We start from the raw sequence: 19,013 nt of genomic DNA, 5'->3' as shown, positions 1-19,013 counted from the left end.
ATTTCATGCGCTTATTTTGAAGCGTTTAGTTCTTTTTTGAAATGGGTGGTTAGGGATGTGTCTGGCGTGCAATCTATTCTGCACTATCTGGATGATTTTTTGTGTGTGGGTCCGGCAGGTTCTGGTGTTTGTAGTTTACTTTTGTCGATGGTGCAATCAGTTGCCAACAAATTTGGCGTACCACTGACGCCTGAGAAAACGGAAGGGCCTGTGATTTGTTTGCGTTTTTTGGGTATTGTGATAGATATGGTAAGGATGGAATGCCGGTTACCCGAGGACAAGTTGGTTTCGCTGCGGCAGGATTTATGGAAGGCAAGTCAGGCAAAAAAGATTACCCTGCGCGACGTACAGTCGTTATTGGGAAAGTTGAATTTTGCCTGTAGGATCATGCCAATGGGACGGGTTTTTTGTAGGAAAATGGCGGCAGCAACGGCTGGGGTAAGAGCAGGTCATCATTTTATCCAAGTTTCTGCTGAGATCCGGGCGGATATAGCAGTTTGGTTTGCTTTTTGGCATTGTATAACGGTCGATCTTTGTTTATTGACCAGGAGGTGGACAACTTTGATTGGAAGTTGTTTACCGATGCAGCGGGGGCGACAGGTTTTGGAGTTTATTTTAAGGGACAATGGTGCGCAGGTCCTTGGCCTGAGGATTGGCGGCACAGAGTTGTTTCCTATTGTGGTGGCAGTCTCCATATGGGGAGAAAGTTTTAAGAACAGGAAGGTGCGCTTCCATTGTGATAACATGGAAGTTGTACAAGAGATTAATGGAGTGACAGCTCGATCACTGCGGGTGGTGGGTTTGCTACGGTATTTGGTGTTGTCCTGCTGGTCATTAAATGCTTGGATTGTGGCAGTGCATGTTCCTGGGATGGACAATGGTATAGCAGATGCTCTTTCTCGTTTCCAGTGGGAGCATTTTCGGGCATTGGCACCAGAGGCAGAGGAAGAGGGCCTGATTCGTCCATCTGAACTATGGAGCGTGGCAGACGTGCTGTGCAACATCTGATTGAGAGGTCGCTAGCACAGGTTACGTGGAAGGCATATGAGGCGGCTTGGGGGTCAATGGCAGCATTGGGTAAACAAGTTGGGGGGAGTGGAGTCAGAGTGACAAGGTGGAAGCTTTGTTGGCATTTTTTAGGGAACGCAGTGGAAATAGGCCGGACAGTGTCAAAGGTGGACCGTTTTATCGCAGGTTTGGTTTTTGGCTTGAAGCTTCGGGGGGGTGCAAGATATAACCAAGGTTTTTTTGGTACGGCAGGCTTTACGGGGTTTTCGAAAGGGCCAAGTGGTAAAAGATAGGAGGCGCCCAGTGACTTTTGCAATTTTGGAAAACATGGGTGCTGTTTTGCGTGAGATTTGTAGGGACAGCTTTGAGGAGTCGTTGTGCCGTTGTGTCTTTGCACTAGCCTTTCATGGGGCATTTAGGTTGGGGGAAATGGTATCACCCTTTAGGGTGGTACAGGGAGGTTTGGATTTAGGGGATGTGTCTTTGCGCAAAGCGGTTTTGCAGATCTTTTTGAGACAGTCAAAGACGGACCAGTATGGTAGAGGGAAAAGGGTCCAATTGGCTCGAGTGCCGGGAGCAATGTTATGTCCGGTACAGTGTTTTGAGGATTATAGCAAGTTAAGGATGGACAAGCCAGGCCCATTTTTGATCCATGGGGATGGTTCCTTTTTTCAAGATTCCAGTTTAACTGAGTTTTTAAGAATGTTATGGCGAAGTTGGGTTTAGGGGGAGGGTATTCTTCCCATTCATTCAGGATTGGTGCCACGACGGAGGCGGCAGGTCGGGGTTTGTGTTCTGACACAGTGAAGAGAATAGGGAGATGGAAGTCAAGGCGGTTCCAGCTATATATTCGGCCTGATTTGGTTGATCAATAAATAAAAAACAAAAAAATATATATATATAAATATATATATTTTTTTTTAAGTGAATAAGTATACTTGATGGTTATGTAATAAAGTAAGAGTTGATACGTGGTTTTTTTTATCCTTTTACAGGTCAGGCACTTCCGGCTCTGGTCTGGCTGTTGTACTGGGCAGTGGAGCGTGCCAAGGTTCGGCCATTCGGAGGCAGTTGGGCTTTAGGAGGGAGGTTGCAGTTCTCCGTTGGTTGGGAATCAGGGGTCAAGTGTTGCGTGAGGTTGAGAGGTTTGGGCGTTTAGATAGGAGTCCTGATATTCTTGTATTACACGTGGGGGGCAATGATCTGGGGAGTCACCCTGCTCGAGAGTTAACACGGAATATTAGTACGATTTCCTCCGGCTTCATAAGATGTTCCCAAAAATGGTGATTGTTTGGTCCGAAATTATCCCGCGTAAGCAGTGGCGATTTGCCAGATCATTGATAAGCATTAACAGGGCTAGAGTGAAGTTGAATAGGCACATTTCAGCATTTGTCGCACGGAACGGCGGGGTTTCTGTGAGACATGTTGATTTGGAAAAGGGGGTTGGAGAGTATTGGGCAGATGATGGAGTGCATTTGAATGACGTGGGTATTGACATGTGGGGGTCCAGGATGATATAGAAAGGGCGTGGAGTTTGTATGGGCAGGCTGAGGTGTAAGCCGTGCTGGCTGTTGCGGGTGGGGGGGGGTCCTTGGAGAAAATTGTGTAAGGGAGAGTTGGGTGGGCACGGTCTCACCCGTTAAGACTCCCTCCTTGGGTAATTTGTATGGTGTCTGGTGCGGTGACTTGGCTGGTGGGGGGGGGCAGTAGACCCTCCTCCGGCTGTAAGTTGCAATAGTAATAGCCACCTAAGGGCAGCTTGTGTTGCCCCTGAGCCTGTTTGGTCGGCGGGGGGCAGTGTTATTAGTTCGGTTGTGGTGGCACCAGATTTTTGTGGCTCCAAGGACTCCCCCCTCGTAATTTGTTAATTCATGTTATGTACAGTTTGTCAATATATAGGCTGCTGTGGCCATTTTATCCAGAAGAGAAGTGATTTGTCTTTTATTGGGGAAAATGGGGATGGTTACAGCAGAGGGGCCTTCTGGCCTCCACGGGTCATGATGCTGCACTTGCCTCCCCCTCTGAAGCCCTGTCTTCAGTAGGCTTAGTAAGCCAGGTGGGGTCAGTCACCTCATCGTCCAGCAGCTCTTCCTCCAAATCCTCTGTGCGCTTCTCCCTCGGACTTACTGCCCTTACTACTACCTCACTGACAGACAACTGTGTCTCATCATCCTCATCCACAAAAAGCTCTTGACAGTTGCCGGAAGTCCCCAGCCTCATCACCCGGACTCCGGGAGCTTTCCAGATGTTGGGGATCGGTCACGACAAACTCCTCAGGTGAGAGAGGAACACTTTTTCCCCACTCAGGGCAGAGACCTGAGAACAGTTCCTGGGAGTCTGCCTGCTAATCAGAATAGGTCATTTTCATGGAGTGAGGAGACTGGTAGGAAGGAGGAGCAGCAGCCAGAGGATTCAGTAGTGGACAGCGTAGACAACTGGGTGTTTGACACATTGCTGGATGCGTTAGCTGCCATCCACGACAGGACCTGCTCGCACTGCTCTGCTTGCAATAAAGGTTTACCACGCAGACCCACAAATTGTGATATGAAGCTGGGGAGCCTAGAAACTTGCCTCTCTCCTAATCCCTCAGCAGCCAGCTGTGATTCACCCCGCCCAGGAACTCGGCCTGTGCCCACACCCTCACTTGGACGCCCGTGTCCGCATCCTCGACCCTTACCCCTACTCCTCATCATGGCAGATTAAGGATAGAGCTGGGCCCAAATAAAATTACCCCACTTTACAGCCCTGACAACTGTGGCTTAAAGGAGATGTCTCGAGGAAGCAGTGTTTTTTTTTTTTGCCCAGTCCCCCTAATTAAACATACATTACTAATTACCCCTGTAAATGACTTTCCTAGCTGGTTTGTACTTACCGTTCCAGCGTTTCAGCAACTTATAAAAGTTTCCCCAAGATGGCCGCCGGCTCTTTCCCCGTCGCTCGCTGCAGCCCGACGTGCGCGCTCCCGAGACGCTGCCAGCTGTGTCTCCATGGCAACCGGACGCCGCGCAGCCGCCGACCAGACGCCGCGCAGCCGCCGACCAGACGCCGCGCAGCCGCCGACCAGACACCCCGCAGCCGCCGACCAGTCACCCACCGCCAGGCAGCAGGTAACCGGCGCTAGCCCCCGGCTCCCAAGCGCTACGCTCCCGGCTCCCCAGCGCTAGACCCTCAGCCCAGGTGAAGGCCCCGGAGCCCAGCGCTGGGCTCCGGGGCCTTCACCTGTCTGTGAACATCACCCCCGACCCATCACTTACCCCCCTGGCCCAGCGCTAGTTCCCCCGGCCTAGCGACAGCCCCCCCCGGCCTAGCGACAGCCCCCCCATCGCAGCGACAGCCCCCCCCCCGGCCTAGCGACAGCCCCCCCATCGCAGCGGCAGCCCCCCCCGGCCTAGCGACAGCCCCCCCATCGCAGCGGCAGCCCCCCCCCCATCGCAGCGACGACAGCCCCCCCCGGCCCATCACTTACCTGGACGGCAGGACAGCTGGACGGCAGGACAGCTGGGCGGCTTCTCCGGACAGCTGGGCGGCTCTGCACCTTCCTCTAACAGAGGAAGGTACAGAATGGCCGCTCCAGCGCGCTCCCGAGCAGTGACAGCTCGTCTGCGCATGCGCAGAAGAGCTGTAGCGGGGAGCACACTGAAGCGGCTCGTGCTGAAAGGAGAAGACCGGACTGCGCAAGCGCGTCTAAAAAAGCAAGCTGCCAGCGAATTTAGACGGAACCATGGAGACGAGGACGCTAGCAACGGAGCAGGTAAGTGGAATAACTTCTGTATGGCTCATATTTAATGCACGATGTATATTACAAAGTGCATTAATATGGCCATACGGAAGTGTATACCCCCACTTGGTTTCGCGAGACCACCCCTTTAATTCACCGCACAGAGACTTGTAGATAGCGGAGGCTCTATGCTGTGACTTGAAAAAATTAAACCGCTGTCTTGCGCTGATACCTAGGGGTCATTTACCACTCACAGAGACTTGCAGATAAGACAGGCTGTATGGAGTGGGAGAAGACGCTAAAGCCAGCGGATAGTGCTGGTAACTGCAGCTAAATCAAACCCTCCTAAGGAAAGGGTATTGTGAGACGCTCTCCACAGGGGCAGAAAGCTATCCAGCCAGTGGACAGTGCTAATAACTACGGCTACTTCAACGCACACAAGGAAAGGGTATTGTGATACGCTCTGCACAGGGGCAGAAACCTATACAGCCAATGGATAGTGCTGGTAACTGCGGCTACCTCAACCCCTCAATGGAAAGGGTATTTGAGACGCTCTTCACAGGGGCAGAAAGTTATGCAGCCAGTGGACAGTGCTAATAACTGCGGCTACTTCACCGCACACAAGTAAAGGGTATTATGAGACACTCTGCACAGTGGCAGAGCTGAAATGGTTAGCAGTGTCCCAGGAAATATTAGAGTACTGTTTCGCGTTGAGACCTCTGCCTAATGCACTGCAGACTGAGATTGCTATAGCTGTAAGCTCTGCACAGGGCAAGATGTGTTAGAAAAAAAATGGTTGCACTACTGCTCTCAGCCAGCCACAACGGTAATGCACACAATGAGGAGTAGCATCAAGCAGGACCGTTGGGGTTCTTAAAGAGTTGATCCTACTCTAATACTTTCCCTATATCAGCATCGGCACTTTTCCTAACCACTGCCAGCATGCGTCTGAGGCAAGCCGTGGGCGGGACCACTTTAAGTAGTCGGCGGTCACCTGATCGGCCCAGCCACTCACTGCTGTTGGCGGGCATAGGGCTGGCACACCACAGCAGGAAGTGGTAATGCCTTCCCTGCATGTTTATTGAATAGAAAATGTCGCTAAACATGCGGGGAAGGGAAATGAAATTAACACGAGTACCGCGTGGTGTTCGTCTCAAGTAACGAGCATCTCGAGTACCCTAATACTCGAACGAGTAGCAAGCTCGGACGAGTGTGTTTGCTCATCTCTATTATCCTCTCTTTTGGAGAAGACTCTGTCTTATATTCCCAGGCATTGTTACAAGGCTTGTGCAAACTGCAGGCATGATGTTTTAGAGCAGGAGGAGCTGAGCAGACTGATACAAGTTATATGGAATCTTTCCCCATAAAACTAAATATTTTACTTATTTATATCTCTGCACATTCTGAGCTGAACAGTCCAGTGGGCGGAGCTATCATTGATTGACAACTATCCATGTGTCACTGTACATACAGAGAAGTAGCTGTCAATCACTGATAGGGCCGCCCATTGGACTGCTCAGCTTAGAATGTGCAGAGATATAAATGAATAAAAACACAAGATATTCAGAATCTTTCCCCATAAAACTCCATATCTATCTGCTGAGCTCCTACGGCTCTATAACATGGTGCGGGTTCTATAACATAATGCCTGTGGTTTGGGCAGCATGAACCTCATTACAGAATCTCTTTAAAAGGCCTGACATTGACTTGTAGCAAAGTAGCTTTCTATTAAATGTGCTGCCAATGTATTGTACCATCTGCATTGGCATAACATGTTTAAAAAGAATATGCTCTGGCGGCGTGGCCAGCTGCAGAGCCGGGAAGACGCACGGGGCTCGAGGTCCGCAAAAAAAAACCCCAAAACACTGTGTTTGGCTTAAAATAGCTATTTCTCCGCTGCCAAAAGGAGGGATAAACAACTTCTAAAGGGATTTATTAAACACCCTATGCACCCTCCAAGAACCCGGTAAATCCAACTCATAAGCTAGAGGATTAATGACTCGCGTTATGGCAAATACCGATAAAACGAGGCGCAAGCTTTGCCGAGGGGAGCTTCAATTTTAATTTCTTCGTGGACAGATAAACCTTCTGACTGACTGCAAATGGCTCAGAACAGTGGACCTTTTACAACTATGTAGTTGCATACGACCACTTGCTTCCTCCAGATTCTTGTGCACACCATTCCAGACCTCCCACAACTCACTAGTAGCAACATCAACAGTGGGACAAACTGTAGGTACTGGAATGAAAGTGAGGAACCAGGGATGCCGACCAAACACACGTCGCAGAACTGATACGATTATTCATGGCAAATTCAGCCAAAGGTTAAAACTCTACCCACCGACTGGCCCTCTCGCCCACAAAAAGATGCAAGTATTGTACTAGGTCTTGATTGTTACGTTCTGTTTGCCCATTCGTCTGCGTATGAAATGCTCATGAGGAAGACAGAGATGTTCCCATGTTTTTGCAGAAGGCCCTCGAAAATTGGGCCACGAATTGCACCCCCCGGATTTGAAACTATATTACCTGTTATTCCGTGCAATCTTATAATTTCTCTAATGAAAATCTTCACTAATTTAGCGGCAGACGGTAATTTTTTCACAGCAACGAAATGGGCCATTTTCGAGAACCTGTCGACAACTACCAAAATGGTGGAACAACCTTGTAACAGAGCCAGGTCAGTGACAAAATCCATGAACACATTAGAATATGGCCTACCAGGTACTGACAATGGCATTAACGGTCCCTCAGGGCTCTTCCGGCGACTCTTACACCGTGCACAAGCTGAACACCGATTTACAAATTCCCGGACCTCCCGTGCCATGCCAGGCCACCAGTAGAAATGGAAACATAGCTCAAGAGTCCCCTGGAGCCCCGCATGCCGGGCAAAAAGGGAGGGATGAGACTCTTCCAGAACCAACAACCGCAGAGACATCAGTACAAATAACTTCCCTGCCGGAACCCCTGGGGAGCTTCTTGTTGATATTCCTGAAGCTGAGCCGGAAGGTTCCGTGTCAGGGCTGCCACCACGACACCGGGTGGGAGGATGCCTTCCGGAGAAGAGTCCTTAACCTCCAGAGTCCCGAAACTGCGGGAGAGGGAGTCAGCTTTCACATTTGTATTTCCGGTAGGAACGTGACTGTATAATTGAATCTTGAGAAGAAAAGTGCCCACCTGGCTTGCCACGCATTGAAATGCTTAGCATTTTCAAGATACACTAAGTTGTTGTGATCAGTGAAGACTGTCACCTGGTCTCGAGCCCCATCCAGAAGATGACACCATTCCTCAAATGCCCATTTGATTGCCAACAGTTCCCTGTTCACAACATCGTAGTTGCGCTCGGCGCTACTAAATTTACGGGAAAAGAAGGCACATGGACTATACCCTGAACGGCCCACCAATACCTGGGAGAGGACTGCACCCAACCCCAACCTCCGAAGAGTCTACCTCCACGAAAAAGGGCTTGTGAGGGTCCGGCTGAGCAAGTACCAACGGGGTGGAAAAAACCCTTTTAAGTTGCTCAAATGCCTCTGAAGCTTCCGGAGACCATGAGTGAGATCAATCAGCAGTTGTGCAATCACTGAAAAATTTCTGATAAATTTTCTGTAAAAGTTGGCAAAGCCAAGAAAGCGCTGAAGAGCCTTCAAATTATCTGGTTTAGCCCATTGTGTGATTGCCACCACCTTGTCTGACTTCATACACACATCAGTTGGAGTAATGATATACCCAATGAATGATATGCGTTTGACCCCGAATGAGCACTTCTCCAATTTAACATACAATTGGTACTCCCGTAGCCGCTCTAACACTAAATAGAGATGTCTGACATGCGTGTCCCAATTCGACAAGTACACCAAAATGTCGTCCAAATAGACAACCATAAAAACCCCTAGATAATCGTGGAAGACCGCGTTCATAAACCCCTGAAAAACCACAGGGGCGTTGAATAACCCGAAGGGCATAACCAGACACTCGAAGTGCCCCAACGGGGTGTTGAATGCGGTCTTTCACTCGTCACCAGACTTAATACGTATAAGATTATAAGAGCCCCCGAAGGTCAAGCTTAGAGAACCAGCGTGCCCCCACGACCTGATTCAACAGATCCGGGATCAGAGGGAGCGAGCGCTGACTGTTTATGGGGATCTTGTTTAAAGCCCAATAGTCAACACAAGGCTGCAAAGACCCATCTTTCTTTTCAACAAAAAATAGGCCTTCTCCAGCCTGATTCAAAGTAGAGGGTGACAGATGGGACAGCAATAGATCTTTTACTGTGTCAGACAGGCCTACCAAAAATAAATCTTTGAGTGCACAGTCATTCCATGCAGATTCACCTGAATACTGCCTGAAACTAGAGCAATATTCTTCTGCCAACTGGCGCCCCTAGCGTAGGGCCAACAACTTACTGACTGTGTAACTTGCACGATCGAGTTTATCAAAAATATTCCCGAGCTCAATGAAAAACAGAGTCTACCGACTGCAGACAAGCAGAATCAGACGGTAAAGAATAGGCCCATGACTGAGGCCCTTTTCTGAGCAAAGGCATAACAATCCCCACCCGTTGGGGCTCGGACCCAGAGGAACGAGGCCGCAAGCAAAAAAACTACTTGCAAGCCTCCCGGAAGACAAAGAATTTTTTCCGGTCCCCCAAGAACACCTCGGGTAACAGGCATTTAGGTTCAGGTACTGGATTAGCGGGCACAACCAACCGCTGCTCATGATGGCTGAGACGCCTGACAGGTCCTGAACTATCCCAGCCAGGTCACGAATTTGACCAGTAATCGTATTGTAGGACTCTATTCACACCGTGAATCCCACCACAATAAACCGCAGGAAAAAAATTTTTCAGACGCTTATTATGTTACAGTACTAGTAGTGTGCACAGGTACGCATGGTGCGGAACTCCCTGAACCTAACCCACGCCAATGTCCCTTCCTGGAGGTAGCCCCAAAGGTGGACAGGTCCAGACCGCCAACACTGACCCTACGCTGCCTAGTGGCAGGACAGGAAGGAACTGCCGTACCTATGCAGATGACAACTTACTAGTACTGACAGGCTAGGCAGATGGAATAAACCAACACGACAGGAAACCACAGAACACAGGCAGACCTGTGTAACCTCCACTGGAGCAGGACAGCCGTCAAACACACAGGGAATGGAACCAATAACTGGCAACTGCTATCAGCAGCTGCCAGACTATAGTCAGGAGTCTCCACCCCTTGGGTGGGGAACAATCAAGCCGGCTGACCGGAGCTCCCAGCCAGCCACTATAACTCACAGAGATAGAGCGCGCGCTCCTCTCATAGCAGGTACGCTCGTGCGCCACATGCCGCGCCCGCCCCCCGGAGCACGGCGCCACCGCTTGCCGACCCGAACGTGGGCACAACACCATCCCAGAATGCCACGGCGAGCTGCGCCACTGCCACCCGGGGTCCCTGACCAGCCTCATGGTAACACCCACGCTACAACAAAGGACAACACAGCGCGGCAAGGAATCCAGCTGCAACAGTCCGTTACAGTGCCTGAGGGGGTGAGTCCTGCAAATGTCCCACATCCCCCTCCTAAACCTAATCTAGATTTAAAGCAGGGAGAAAGGGGAGGAAAGAGCTGTAAAGAGGGGTCAGTTTAAGTACTCACCTCAAAAACAGCTGTGCTCTCCCCTGCCCTGGGGCCAAAGGGATTGTCAGAAATCCCGCACTTTCTCTCTTCAAGACACCGCTGCCATCTAGCGGCAATACAGGAAACTACAGCAGCAAAATTTTTCCCAAGCTCTGCTGACACCTAGTGGCAAAACATGGAACTGCAGCTATCACTCTGATAATTCTATACAACCTATAGCTCCTGTACAGTGCGCCAACAGGGTCTCGGAAAAAGCACACCATTAGCGGAACCCTGCTAAAAAAAACCGTGCTTTCTGACCGATCCCCTAGACCTATGCAGCAGACCTACTAGGTCCCCCCACCAAGCCGGAGGGGCGCATACACGGACACAATGTTTTACTCTCATCCGTGATCTGTGCTCCACTCCCATCCTGGTCATTTCAGTGGAAGCCTGACTGATGTCACCCCACTATGTCAAAGAAAAATAGCAAGCAGGGCAAATCACGACCTTCTACATCCCAGAGCACACTTTCAGAACTATTCTCAAGCTCTCAACCTACTCCCTCTGAACCGGAGAGGCCACAGAAGCAAGACGAGGACATGGACAACCCAACGTCGCCGATACTAGGAGATCAATCTGCCCCACCACCATCAACATCAGATGACTCCCTACTCTCTGCCCCTGATACGGCGCTCTTTCTCTGTATACAACAGCTATTTAAAGCAGAACTGCAATCGGCTTTGCGAGACATCAAGGGTCAGATACACAACCTAGGACAACGCACCGCAGAACTGGAGCACAAGACAGATGACATCGTAGATGCCCTGGATCAAGAACGATCTAAGGGTGCGGATTTCTCTGAGCAGATAGAAGCTCTGGAATTAAAATGTGAAGACTTGGAAAATAGAAGCAGACGAGCTAACATCCGAATCAGAGACTTGCCAAGAGCAGTTACCAACCTCTGCGAAGCTGCAAACAATCTGTTCTCTGCTCTGCTACCACAAGTCTCATAAAAAAACTTGCATATCATCTGTATTTACCGAGCTCTGAGTAGACCCAACAACCCAGATCTACCTAGAGACATTGTACTCAAACTCCACTATGGTGAGATGCGCGACCAGATATTGGCAGCAGCAAGAAAACTAGCCGTTCTTCTGGGGGTCCCGATGTCTGTCCAGATTTATGCGGATATTGCTCCAATCACCCTGGCTAAAAGAAGAAGCTTGTGAACCCTCATGCAGGCTTTGCAAAGAGCCAACATCCGCTATAGATGGAACTTCCCCTTCGCATTGAACATGAAAATCAACCAACAAGCATACAATTTTCAAACCCAAGAGGAAGGAAGATGTGCTCTGGAGGAAGAGAAAATTCCTTTTGATACCCCAAATGTCATGACACCCAGAGCCTAGCGGTCGACAAGGACCTGGTCAACAACCAGAACCTCACGCCGAGAGCAACCTCCCCAGTAATGTGGAACCCCACACAACTATGAGGAAGGGGCCGTAATTATGGAATTATGAGACTCTACAATACACTTTTCTGACCCCCCAAGCATTAAAGACAATGCACTTTGCCCCGGTTCACCTGTGATTAGTTCTTCAAATGATGCCCTAATAGATTCGGAATGTCTTGATCTCTATACTAGGTTGCCCTCGGAACAAGCAAGACACTCAGCTTGACCGATACTGTACAATGTTAAAGTTTACAATTTGTGGTATTGATCTGGCTCCTAACCTTTTTTTTCTAGCCATTTCTAGCTTCAGGATGGACTCTAAAGAGATGCAAAGCTCTGTCCCACTATTTAAAACCGAAACCAGACATTATTTGCCTACTGGAGACTCACTTCTCCACCACATCCGCGCCAAAGTTTTTTCACCCCCAGTACTCTAAAACATATTCTTCAACCACCCCCAAGAAATATCAAGGAGTTACTACCCTCATACCCTCTCCTTCCCCTTGATGATCACCCATGTGGATGCTGATCCACAGGGCAGATTCCTTATCCTGCAGGGTTTCCATTATGACAATAAAATAACTATAGTAAACTCCTATGCCCCTACCACAAATCCACATAAACTTTTCTCTATAGTGGCCAACAAACTCTGAAACAATCCAGATTCCCATATCTATTGGGTGGGAGATTTTAACATGGTACAGTTCCCCTCTCGGGCGCGGATAGACTAAGTCCAGCGCAAAGAGCCTCCTTAAGGGCTACAATGGTGTATCTGGCAATAGCGGATGTGTGGAGGGAGATTCAGGGAGCAAAAGAAGGATACACATTCTTCTCTCCGCCCCATAAACGGTACTCACGCATAGAGTGGACCCTCGTGTCCACATCGATTCTACCAACTCTGGCTCAAGTCCGTCATATCCCATGCGCCTGGTCAGACCATGATATGGTTATGTCGCACTTCCTGGACCACTAATCACACACTCGATGAAATAGAGACTCAATGAAGCCCTTCTTAAGAACCCAGCATCCCTCTACCAAATAAATGATCAACTCAAAATCTACCTGGACACTAATGTTACCCCCGACTCTCAACCAGTATGGGTTTGGCTAGCCCATAAGGCATACATGAGTGGACAAAAGCCCGTTACTACAGATTGGCTAATAAATCCGACAAGTTGCTGGCTGCAAAGCTTAGGCAAAGAGAGAGACTTAACACAGTCTACTCAATGCGGTTCGGCGATGGGAACTGCACCTCAAACCCCAGCACAATTGTGCAGACATTTTGAGATTTCTGCAGTTCTCTCTATAAATATAAACCACAGAGACACCCATTAGCGCCACAGTCTTTCCTAGATGGAATCCCCCTACCACAAATGGATCCAAATCAACAATCCGCTTTAAACCAACCCATTAAGGGTGGACACCCACTGGCGTTTTTTTTCTCCAATGCGCTGCGAGAGTAAAGGTAAAGTCTCGCAGTGCAGTGCCACAATTAGGTATGATTCTGAACACAGGATAAACAGGGGTATCCATTTTGGGGTGTAAATTCTCATTGTTATGTGCACTATGGAAAAAAATATGTCTTTGAAATGGTATATTTGCAAAAAAATGAAACTTTATTTTTTCTCCTCTAAATTGCATTAATTCCTGAAAAAAAACTGTTGGGTCAAAACACTCCTGACACCCCTCAGTGAATACATTAAGTGGTGGTGTTTTTAAAATGGGGTCACTTGTGGGGGTATCTATCATTTTGACACCTCTGAGCCTTTGCAATCTTGGCTTGGTGTAGGAAAACAAAGCGTTCCATAGGGCTTATTCAGTCGTCTGTATATCGGCCGGGTTTTTATGCCCGGCTGATATACGGTGTCCCTGCTGAAGGGAGAGGATGCTGGAAGAGCCCTGAGCAGTGCACTGAGCTCCTGCCCCTCGCCACTATGCAATCGTAGGGGGCAGGATGGGGGCGGAGCTAAGTTATAGAACTTGGCTCTACCCAGTCCCGCCCCCTCCTATTGCAAATAGTGGCGAGGGGTGGAAAGGGGGCGGGAGCTCAGTGCAATGCTCTCGGCCCTTCTAGCATCCTCCCCCTGCAGAGAGGGACACTGTATATTGGCCGGGCGTAAAAACCCGGCCGATATACGGACGTCTGAATAAGCCCTCAAAATGTTGATAAATAATGTTACATTTGTAGGCCTCCTAAATGGTGAAAAAAAAACTAAAGTTTTTCAAATGTGCATCCAGAATAAAGTAAACGGATGGAAATATATACCTCATCAAAACATTTGTACAGTATGTTTGCAATATTTGAGATATTACAGTTGAAAATTTGAAAAATTAAAAACTTTTTCAAAATTTTAACACTTTTAATAAATATACACAAATTCTACCGGTCTATTTTTACCCCCTACCTGAAGTACAATATGTGGCGAAAAAACAATGTCAGAATCACTTGGATATGCAGAACCTTTATGGATTGTTCTATGTGTAAGTGACACATGTCGGATTTCCAAAATTTGGCTCCGTCACTAAGGCACAAACAGGCTTAATCCTTAAGGGATTAAGTATATAGACCATACAATTCAGTACACATCCACCAGGACCAGCCGAGACCTGGAGAACAGAAATAAACACCGCTGTCCATTTTGTATAAGATAAGTGCAACTACACCCAAACAGCCCTGGGTGTATAGAACAGACAGGTAGGGGAAGAGGGGGAGGCAATAAGAGTATCTTTCTCTTCTTAACCTAAAATGGAATATAATCTGTGAGACAGTGACTGACAAAGTGCTGGAGGGCGGATACGTGCCACCGAGTGGCCTGGGCTCGGTGGAGGAAGCCAGCATTTGTGTGTCAGTTAGGGTGCATTCACACAAACGTATATCGGCTCATTTTGAACGCCGAGCCAAAATACGTGGTCCTCGTGTGCAGGGGGGGGATGGAAGAGCCTGGAGCAGGAACTGAGCCCCGCCCCCTCTCCGCCCCTCTGCACTATTTGCAATGGGGAGAGGTGGGACAGGGGCGGGGCTTATTCTCTGAACTTAGCCCCGCCTCCTTTCATTGCAAATAGTGCAGAGGGGCGGAGAGGAGGCGGGGCTCAGTTCCTGCTCCTGGCTCTTCCATTCTCCCCCCCCCCTGCACATGAGGACCACGTATTTCGGCTCGGTGTGAAAACCGAGCCGATATACGTTCGTGTGAATGCACCCTAACACTAAGTTACTGACATGGTGTAGTTTGTAAGTGGCTCCAAGCCGCATAGTCCGGGCCGGCTTTTCCTGGAGTGGTCAAAGTGAAGGGTGGGATGGCCACTCCCACGTACCAGGTGAGGCTGGTAACAGGCCTCATAAAAACCTGGGCCTGCAGGGCTTGACAGAGAGTGTCTGGCTGAGAGCCAGAGAGACGGCTCAGTGGAGCTAGGAGCCCGGCTAGCCCAGTGGGTGGCTGAGAAGACCTGAGGTTTACAGGGAGACGCCCCTAACCTCCACACCTAGGAGAGGTGTGTGCTGAGACCTCCGCAGGTCTGAGGACCGGACTGACTGTGTGCCGCAAACGTTTGTTTTCCAGTGAGTAGTCAGGGCCGGACTCTGTTTAGTGAGTGCTCAGACGAGCAGGTGTTACACTGGAGAGCGTGATATTGCCGTGAGAGAATTGTGCCAATATCACATATGTGCTCATGAGATGTATCAGCGTCAGCGATGCTTTTTCCTGGAATAACATTGAGCATCGCATCGCTGCCGCTTGCAAATTTCCCGTGCGATAGACAATACCAGTTTCTAATGTTAAAAATGCATCTCACAAATATCGCAAGTTCGTGCGTTGCGATGCGATAAAATGAGTCTCCATATGGAAACAGCGATTTATTTATTTATTTTTTTTAAGTCTCGCAACATCATATGAGAGAAAACATGTGAATGAAGTAATTGAAAAGCATGGGTTTCATAATTCTGCATTTTCACGCAGATTAAGCATCACGCACTTTTTTTGAACGTGTGAATGCAGGCTAAGGGTAGTTTCACATTGCGTTTTTGCGATGTAGGACTGGATACATCCTGGATTCTATCCTCCCATGCAGAAAATTGCATTGGTACAGAGCCTGGACAGTGCCATAGGGGAGAATATGTGCGGCGTATACCGCTTAGTTACCCATCTCACATACAGTAGTTTCCATGCTTGCCAGTCTATTACACTGGACACAAAAGAGCTCTGCGCTTTTCAGTCCAGTATATTAGACGGAGAGGATGAGAAACAATGTGAGAAGAAGACCAAGGAGGTCTCTCTTCCATATTAAGGCCAGCTGCACGCGGGAGCGTCTGATTCCACATGTAGCTGTTCTGAAGTCTTTTTATCTGTACTGCGGATGATCCACACGGCAAGCTGTCGGATATGCGCAGTACATGCAGTGTCCCCTAGGGTGACCCCGGATGCAGGGCATACGTTGAGGAGCGGGGAGGGTAAAGTGGACGCTTGTCACGACAGCATTTACCAGGCTTCCTCCCAGAGGGACACGCGTAGTCTCGGCCAGAGCAGCGCTGGGCCTCTTCTGGACACTCCTAGGAGAGGGATGGCCAATAAACATGCAAACGGGCATCGAAATTGTCACGGGTGACGTCTCCGTTCCGTTACCCACAGGAGTAACCCTCGATGGTAAATAAATGAGCCGCAGACTCATATAACAGTCTTGGGAACAGTCAGGACCTGGCAAAACCTTACTTGGTACAAGGCACAATTATAAAAGACGGCCGTGCAGGTAAAACATTAGACCGAAGGTCACAGAGGAAACCGATTCCGCAGGCCAAGTTATCTGACAGGAACCGCTCCTGGATGGAGAAAATCTCCAGAGGACAGGGGTAGAGGTCGCTCCACAGACACTCTTGGTTATAGTACCTCTGCACAATGATCTTAACCTTGTCTCTCTGCTCTCACGCTCTCTCTCTTTCCTCCGGCTCGCACTCCTACGCGGTTACTGGTATATGGACCCTCAGGAACCGTTCCTCTTCTTCCATTCTTCACTACATGAGGGTTGAAGGTACCCCATGTGGCTGGCACTACTCAGGAACCCAGAAGAAATGGAACTCTCACTTTGCTCAGACACTTATATTTACAGTCTCTAGCATACCACATGACAGGACATAAATTGATACATTTGCAGACATCCCCCAGTCTCATGCAGACATTAACCTCTCATTTGCGGCAGCTGTGCAATACACATTACAAGAGACAAGACTAGTTTGCACATCCACACAAGACATTACATGTATGACATTTATGGAAAGGCCAGTAACATAGACTTCTGGCCACTACATACAGATTTTTTTTTTTAATTCTGTTTTTTCCACTTCATCGCTAGGCGATGACACGGAGTCCGCAATCTTACCGCAATGTCATTGTGGAAGGGCCGTGGATCGGACGGCTTCCACTGGCTTCAATGGAAGCTGTCGGGTGTGGAATCCGCACAGAAATAGAGCATGCTGTGATTTCTCCTCTGCGAGCACAAAATCGCAATCGATTTCCACTCATGTAGAGGAGATCGCCTTTTGAGCTAGCATACTATGGGCGGTATATGGGAGGCAGCCGCCCGTTCCGGATTCCGCAATGCAAATCAGCCCGTTTGCAGGCGGCCTAAACCCCATGGCACCATCTAGACTCTGCACCCATGTAGTTTTCTGTATAAAGGACAGAATCAAAAGCAGAACCAGCGCTGAATCACAAAAATGTAATGTCGAAAGACCCTGATCTTACAAAACCACATAAAAAAATAATACAAAATAACAAAGTAGTGTCAGCAGAAGCGAAGTCACTGCATCATGGTGTGTAAAAAAAAATAAATTAATAAATAAAAAAAATATATATATATAACATTTGTGACTGTTTATAAACAATTATCCCCCAACTAGAAGGTGTGTATGGAGTAAGTGTGAGAATGTGAAAACAAATGAAAATGTGTGATGACGCACAAAATAAATAAAGCAGTGCAACCTGATGATCATCTAAGCTAATGTGTGTGTGTATGTATGTGTGTATATATATATATATATATATATATATATAGTGCCTAACAACCAAATAGTGAAACACATGACTGATAGGACGTGCCAAGAAATGCCGTGTATGAACATGAATTCACTAGTATGAAAAACAGTCAATAAATAATTAGCTAAAACACCTAATAATAGAAATAACATTTAATTCAAAGAGTTTTCCAAGATATATAAGAATGAGAAGAGGGCAGGAAAAGGTTAAAAACAATAAAGTTATACTCACCGCTCCATCGCCCTGCCGGTCCGGTGCTGCTGCTTCCGTGCTCACCATTGACTGCAGTGGATACCGCTACGGTGAAATGAAAGCTGCGTTGTGATTGGTTGCTATGGGCAACAAAGTTTTTTTTTTAACTTTAAAGTGCTTTCATAACCGCGTGCTGCCGGGATAATTGTGCGCAGCTCCCCCTGTAGGACAAAATTCAGTGCAATGTTGTTTAGTGAGACATATTTTAATTAGATGCGCCAATAATAAAATAAAAGCCTGCGGAGGCCTTAGAAATATTATGGCAGTGTCTACAGATATAGGTCAGGGGGCGACGCGCAAAGGACTGTGTGTTTTGTGTGCAAGTCCATGCAGGACTTCTCTGAAGTCAAGAGACGCATGTGGTGGTATGTGGTTAATGAGAGGCTCACAGCTATCAGGGTGGAGAAAATGGAGACATTTTCAATGGTTTGGTCCCCGTGGGTTGATTATATCAGTCCTGCTATCAGTTCTTTTAACTTGACCACTGGTTGCCATTCTGTTCAGTTCTTTAGACCGATGCGCCTCGCAGGCGGGTTCTCAGTCCTCCCATTCCTCATCCTCTGCGCAACTTTTTCTTTTTTCCTATCATTCCACTCGTCTCTCCTTCTATTCTTGATACCTTTTCCTAATGCAGAATGACCTCCCTGCGGGATCCAAGGGCTGAGGCAGTTTTTTGTACCCTTTGTTATACCCTCTGGGCTCCATTGTGTCTGTTAAACCGTTGCTTTCTGTTACCTCGTCAAGAGGGTTCATTGATTACTTTCTGTCCTGTTGTTGGGAATCTTACTCTTTGGCTTAGATCTCATTCACATGATCCTATGTGCCGGGAGCCAGCCGTTCCAGGAACGCTATCATGTCGCCGCGCATAATATTATTGCAACACACACAATCTCCATATGGTATATTGCCACACCTGAGAGGTGTTAGGTGTGACTGTTCTAAAGTATGGTTGATCTATGTG

At 48.3% G+C, this 19,013-nt stretch overlaps 1 long non-coding RNA gene across 1 annotated transcript in view; it reads right to left on the bottom strand.

The window, feature by feature from the left end:
• The window catches only part of LOC136625256 (uncharacterized), a 40,306-nt gene extending 29,891 nt beyond the window's left edge, over positions 1 to 10,415 (bottom strand). Inside the window, exon 1 of the long non-coding RNA XR_010792527.1 lies at positions 10,361 to 10,415. This is a non-coding gene — a long non-coding RNA (uncharacterized lncRNA). The remainder of the gene's footprint in view (positions 1 to 10,360) is intronic.
• Between the last annotated feature and the right edge of the window lie 8,598 nt (positions 10,416 to 19,013).

The sequence above is a fragment of the Eleutherodactylus coqui genome, chromosome 4 (genome assembly GCF_035609145.1).
Source record: "Eleutherodactylus coqui strain aEleCoq1 chromosome 4, aEleCoq1.hap1, whole genome shotgun sequence".
NCBI classification, from domain to species: domain Eukaryota; kingdom Metazoa; phylum Chordata; class Amphibia; order Anura; family Eleutherodactylidae; genus Eleutherodactylus; species Eleutherodactylus coqui.
Note: the sequence above shows the minus strand (reverse complement) of the source record. Positions and strands in the feature narration are given on the sequence as shown.